This window comes from Capsicum annuum, unplaced genomic scaffold (genome assembly GCF_002878395.1).
Source record: "Capsicum annuum cultivar UCD-10X-F1 unplaced genomic scaffold, UCD10Xv1.1 ctg82424, whole genome shotgun sequence".
Lineage (NCBI taxonomy): Eukaryota > Viridiplantae > Streptophyta > Magnoliopsida > Solanales > Solanaceae > Capsicum > Capsicum annuum.
The window spans coordinates 4,999-11,471 of record NW_025893218.1 but is presented as its reverse complement, the minus strand read 5'-3'; the positions used below and the strand labels follow the sequence as shown (position 1 = coordinate 11,471).

At 32.7% G+C, this 6,473-nt stretch overlaps 1 long non-coding RNA gene across 1 annotated transcript; it reads right to left on the bottom strand.

The window, feature by feature from the left end:
- Positions 1–816: 816 nt before the first annotated feature.
- Positions 817–3,524, bottom strand: LOC124895471. The gene is made up of 2 exons (XR_007051730.1): positions 2,773–3,524; positions 817–2,398 (listed from the first exon to the last, which is right to left on the bottom strand). It is a non-coding gene; the product is annotated as an uncharacterized LOC124895471 (long non-coding RNA).
- Between the last annotated feature and the right edge of the window lie 2,949 nt (positions 3,525–6,473).

The window sequence follows — 6,473 nt, the reverse complement described above, 5'->3', positions numbered from 1 at the left end:
TTGAATCGTTTAAAATGTTTTATAAAGATTTCTTAATTCCTTTTCAAAATTAAGTGGCGACTCTTTCAAAAATCAAAAATTTTTGCAAAACACTTATTGCATTCGATCAAACTCGTAATTTTTACTACCGAATTTTTGCAGGCATGCTGGTGATGACACAAGGGTCGAGTGCTTAACCATGTGAAACAAAATATTTGATTTTTGTCCCTTGCTCGAAAGAATCACCACCCTGCGAAAAAATTTCCAAAGATTGATATTGAACGAAATTTCCATTTCCAAAATTTAAAGGAAATAAACAGAGGGGAGGTACATGCCATTGGGATTGTAAATTTCTCAATCGTTATAATTTGAATAATTTTCAGTCTTTTTTAAATGAAGGTAAAAGATTAATGAGAAAGTGATGTTTGATCTAAAGTTTCTCTTGTATTTTGTAACTGCACGGCTGATAAAGGTCACTCTATTTTCGAAACTTAAGATTGCCACGACTCTATTCTAAAGCTAAGTGACTCCAAATTGGTTAAGAGGTTTGGAAAGTCAAAACACACGTTACGATTTAATTTTGCTTGAAGTTTGATTTGTTAGCAGTTGGTAAGTAAACACAAATTATGATTCAACTTTGCTCGATGTTTGATTAAAGGAACTAATATTAACATAATAGCGAGTAAACAAATGATGATAAATGAGAAAGTGATATTTTGAAGTTTTCTTGTATTTGTAATTACATCGCTAAATAATCTCTCAAATTTTTTAAATTTAAGCTTGTTCCGACCCAATTATAATGCTTACTAACCAAATTGCGCGAACCCATAAAACTCATAAGCAAAATATCTCTCTCTATATATAATTAACATAGCTAAATATAAAATATCTTTACAACATCAATAGTGAGGCCTTCCTCAAGGGAGAAGTTCATATACATAGAAAGAAAGCAAACTACTAAACATACTATTTCAACATATTGTTTGCACTATTTCAATATGGCATTCTCCTCTTCTCTTTCAATCAAATACTAGTACCGCGTCTTTAAAAAAAACTTTCAGCTACCATCTCCAAAATCAACTTCACATTCCCAGCACAAAATAGTGAATAAGTTCGTCGTGTTTCTTGGTAACCGCTAATAAAAATACGGGCCACATGCTCCTTGCCAAAACCTTGGAATGCATTTCTATGATTAAGTCGTCTGTTGGAAATCTAGGATTCATTGATTATGTTGACAAGGCATGCACAGAATTGATACAATTAAGACTTAAATTAATTCCAACAGCAAACACCTAAACTCAACAACATACTGATTTCATTCAAAAACTGAACTTGTATGCAGTTCTAAAAGTGCATTTATCAAGCAATGGGTGATTTTAAGTCATAGCAGCAGTATTTCACTGCAAAAAACTCAATCAGAGGTAGAAGTTCCACTGAGGAACATTTTGTAACAAGAATGTAGGTACTATTAACAAGTACCATAAAGAGATCATTCAAAAACTTAACTTGACGTGTAACTCACTACATCAAGTAGGACCTCAACCGACAGCACCACCTCCACCAGAAGGAACTCCAACGCCAAAACATAAATCCAGCTAATGAAGACAATATTAACCATTAAAGACTGTGTAAACACTTGAGTATATTCATACAATAAGCAGTAAAAACTCACCATGCGACGCAAAAAAGTGAAAATCCCACTATAAAATGTGAATACATGGCGACAACCATCGTCAAGCCCATGCGCTAAATTGACTTCATAGTCATACAACATATCTTGAGTGAACAAGATAACATACAAACAAATCAAAACTTGCGACACAAAAACCTAAAATTAAAATAAAAAGAAATGTTAAAAGCAATGAAAATAACCAGTCAATAGTAAAGATACAAGAATGTATGTAAAATAAAAGTACCTTCCACATATACGACAAAGGTAACACAATAGTACAGCTGATAAGTAGAAAGACACCCGACACAACCAAGATAAACAGGGTACACCAAATGGCATAGCACCTCTGCCTAAAAACATCGCTCCGACAGCAAACACCAATAAACAGAAAGCCCACCCAGAAGACACGATAAACCATAATCTGTTTCGAACCAATCAAAATTATCCAACATCAATTAGCGTCCACAAAACAAGATTATGTTAATAAATGACACAACCTTACAAACTTCTTACAGAGGATTAAAGGTGGAAATAGACTTAACAGCAAACCGACAAACCATCCCAACAGAATAAGAAAAACTCCCAGTAATCATCACAAAGAGTAAAATCTTCTACTCTGGTAGTTGGGCCCAATCTAGATGGAGTGCAAAGGCCAGAAAAAACAATAAAGGATAACAAGCCAACACGGAACTTGAATAAACCCCCAAGAACGATGATGGACAAGCTTAAACCAATCGTCAAATATACCTGTAAAATATTACTATTAGCTCTAACCTACAGTACAAAATTGATCAAGACAGCATAAAACATTACGTAACTTGAAAGATAGAAAAAACACATGAGAAAAACAGCAAGAAAATATGAAAAGCACCCAACTTTTACATGGAAAAGCAATGTGATCATCAATTACAAAATATGATCACCAAAATCAAGAATATGAAACGCACACACTACAGATTAATCTGGCAATTAATTAAGCAAGCAAATGCCATAAGCAACCATTATAATACAATCACATGAGAAAGAATTCACCAAAACAATCATGGAAAACAAAGAACCAAGCTAATAGTGGCAATCACAGCTTGAAAATGAAAAGTGGCACCGAATACAAAAATTCATACCATAGCAAGAAAGAAATACTGCTCCGGAGAGCCACTGGGAAGGCGCACTAAATCATCAAAATGCCATGATGGCCTATTAAACACACTCCCTGCATCCGCAAGCTCCTCTTCATCCTCTTCGTCCTCATTCACATTAACCACAAAATCATTTAAACCCTCGACATCGGGAATCACGAAATCGTCTAAACCCAGTATCTCACCATCCAAAATCGGAAGGTACGACCCATATTGAAATAGTTAGGGTCTATCTCAGTTAAATCCTTCCAAAAAGCTTCGAGAAATTCCATATAGTCAGCCATTAGTTTCGTCATATATTGAAATGAAAAAAAAAATTAAAAAAAAAATTATGGAGTACTGAGCTGCTTTTAGAGTATGTGCAAAGACAAAATCTTAACGAGGTTAGAAATTACGGTGGTGTACTTGTGCATGTGTAAAGAGGTTAACCGGATTTTAAAACATTCGAAATTAGGGCATATTAATTTAGGACAAGAATATTGTGTTTCTTGTGCATGAACAAAGATGAGGTTAAAAACTACGGGGATGTACTATTGAAACAGTTGTAGACATGTTTAACGGATTTCCGAAGGTTCGAAATTAGGACAGATAAATTTAAAATTTCAGATTCTGAAATTGGGCCTTAGGTCTAGAAAGAAAATAGACCTAAAATTGGGCCTTAGAGTTAGAAGGAAAATATATCTGAAACTGGGCCGGGTATACATAAAATTAAGATTTAGAAAGCAAAAAAAACAAAAAAAAACAAAAAATAGATCTAAAATAAACTACACCCTAAAACAAACCTAACTAATTAGTTTGATCTAAAATATTAGATCGACTATTAAATTAAAAACATATGGACAAGTAATTTTATATGTATTAGATTGAAAATTTAATTTGAAATGTTAATATATATAGATCTGACTTGGTCACATACCTTTGAGACATGTTGAAAAATACTGATGTCTGACCTTGTAATATACCTCTTGTCAACCCAATCCAACACATCCATAATTTAGACACCTTTGAGACCAGGGGCGGATCTATTCATTGTCGTAGGGTGGCACGTCACCCGCAAACTTCGACAGAAACTTTTTATATGTAGGTATATATACACTGATATATTCAAATAATAAATCTGCCACCCACAACAACAAAGTGGTATCTAGAGCAAGTGGTAGAGATATGTTTTGAAGGGCTCAAAGGCCGTGGGTTCGACCTCTGCTCACAGCATTACTTCTTTAATCAATTTTTGTTGGTTTTTAAGTTATTTTACTAAATAACATCAAACTTCAAACAATTGTTTGGTTTTGGGCCTAAAATAACGAAAATAAAAGACAGGCCCAGCCACATACAAATGACCCGAAAGAGTGTAATAACATTACACACTACTTTCAATTGGCTTTTCATTTTCCACATCAGTCCCAAGATCATTCTTTTGTGAATTATTCTTGTTCTTGCTCCTCTTTGTTCATCAATCATTGCTAACCAAGAATCTTCTTTGCAAGAAGGTAAGATCTTATTATTTCTTTTCTTGAAGCAAATTGTGAAATTTTGTAAGGGAGCAATCATGCAGCTCAAGCACTGCTAATTAAGTTGACTTAATTAAATAATTAATTATTGTTTTGATTATTTTTTTAATTTCATTAGTTGTTAAAAATAATCTAATCTCTCTCATCCATACTTTGGTAATATATTCATACACATATCAATTATTATATATCAATTCTAAACTTTGGCCAAAAAGATTGACACTTAATACAAAAATGTAGGGAAGAACAAAAATTAGTGTGATCAATATTTAAATGATTGTTTAGTATATTACATAGAGCGTGATGTATTTGCAAATGTAAGTAATGATGTCATCATTGATCGTTTTCAGAATATGAAAACTAGTCATGGGCAATTGTAAAGAATTATGGATATTATGATATTAATAATATTATTAAAAGTTTAAGTTTGGTCATTTTATTACTGTTCTTTTATTATTGATTGATTTGTTAATTGTCCTATAGACCGGAAAGATAAATAATCCGATTGAATTATCGATAAGTTTACTTAGCACCCAGTGAGTTCGGATCCTGGATCCGCCTCTGTTTGAGACATGTTGAAAAAAATGGATGTATGATCTTGAAACAGATCTTTTGTAAATCCAAGCCAACACAAACATAATTTGTAGGAAACCTTTGAGAAACTCATGTCGAATCTTGGTAACATCTCTTGTAAACCCAACGCTAAAGATCTAAACTCTATATCAAAACAACATCGATATAAAATTGATATGAATGATATAGAATTTAAATCTGTAGGTGATAAGGAAATCAAGATTTTGGAAAAGAAGCATGGTAGATGGGAGAAGGATGGCAAAAGCTCCATTTTTTTGTTTTTGTTTTTTTTTTTTGGTTTTTTTTTTTTTTTTGTTATTGATAAGGAGGAAAGAGTTTGAAAGGAAGGGTAGTAATCTATATATATATATACTAGAAGTGCAAGGTCCATGTTGGCCCGTGTAAAACATGTGGATTGCAATTTTTAAGTTTTAGAATTTATGATGGAGTAGGAAGTTTGAGCAGTAGAAAGTTTTCATTAGTACGATTAAGCTCAGGAGATCACAAGCTTGTAGCGCACACATTTCTTTCTCTCTCTCTCTATATATATATGTGTGTGTGTGTGTGTGTGTGTGTGTGTGTATGAACATTAAGGAGCCATGTTTTGCAAAATAGTACTATACATATAATTTACATAGATACAAAAAAAGAGTTAATGCATCCTCAGGTCGGGCTCTGCAAATGTATGACTGAGACCTGCTGCATGAAAGAATACAAGCTAATTATTAGAAGTTTATGATGAATATTGAAAGAAATTTAGTTAGAAAAAATAATAACAAATATTGACCTTTGGTTGATCAATTTCACATAAAGCAGTTGTTGTATATACCTTGCACATTTGAGTATTTTAAGAAATCTTCTCCTAGAATATTAATATATATCATGAAAATTTAGATATCATCTCTCTTTGGATTTGAAGCATCCAGTGAAGGGGAAAGTGAGTATTTTCCCTTGGTACAATTGAAAATTTTATCTACTTCTATCAAAATATCATATCAATCAAGCCATCCAATCATATCAATAACTATCACTCTCCAATTTAAGTTATCACTTTATTTATATAGCAAGGAAAAGAGGATCCAACAACCTGCATTTTTATAGAATGGTTTAATTGATTAAATTGAGGATTTTCTATGACACCATTTTTTGCATATATTTTCTTTTATAATGCTACAACAACATAATCAGTATAATCCCACAAATGGGTCTTGTATACAATGCTACCTTTACTAAATTCTTAGAAGAAAATAATGAAAAATCAACCTTAGTATGTATCTAAATATATCAAGAACCCAATAAGCTGCACTTTTTTTTCAAATTTAAAAACCATAAACTCATAACTATTAGCTTGGTCTTTGCTCTGTCTCCATCAACAATCTCTACCTAGGGTAGACTTGCCTGAATGTCTAAGAAGAGATCAAAAATAAGATGCACTTGTTTGACAGTTTGGCTCTGAGGATCTTCCAAATTATTCCACACTATTTGCAATAACCGTATCCCCATGTCCTCAGAAATGGGATCGTAATTTACATCAACACTTCCGTTCTTATTTAGCATTGATGTCTTTACTTGTTGTAGGCAAATTTGCATCACCGTCAAAGC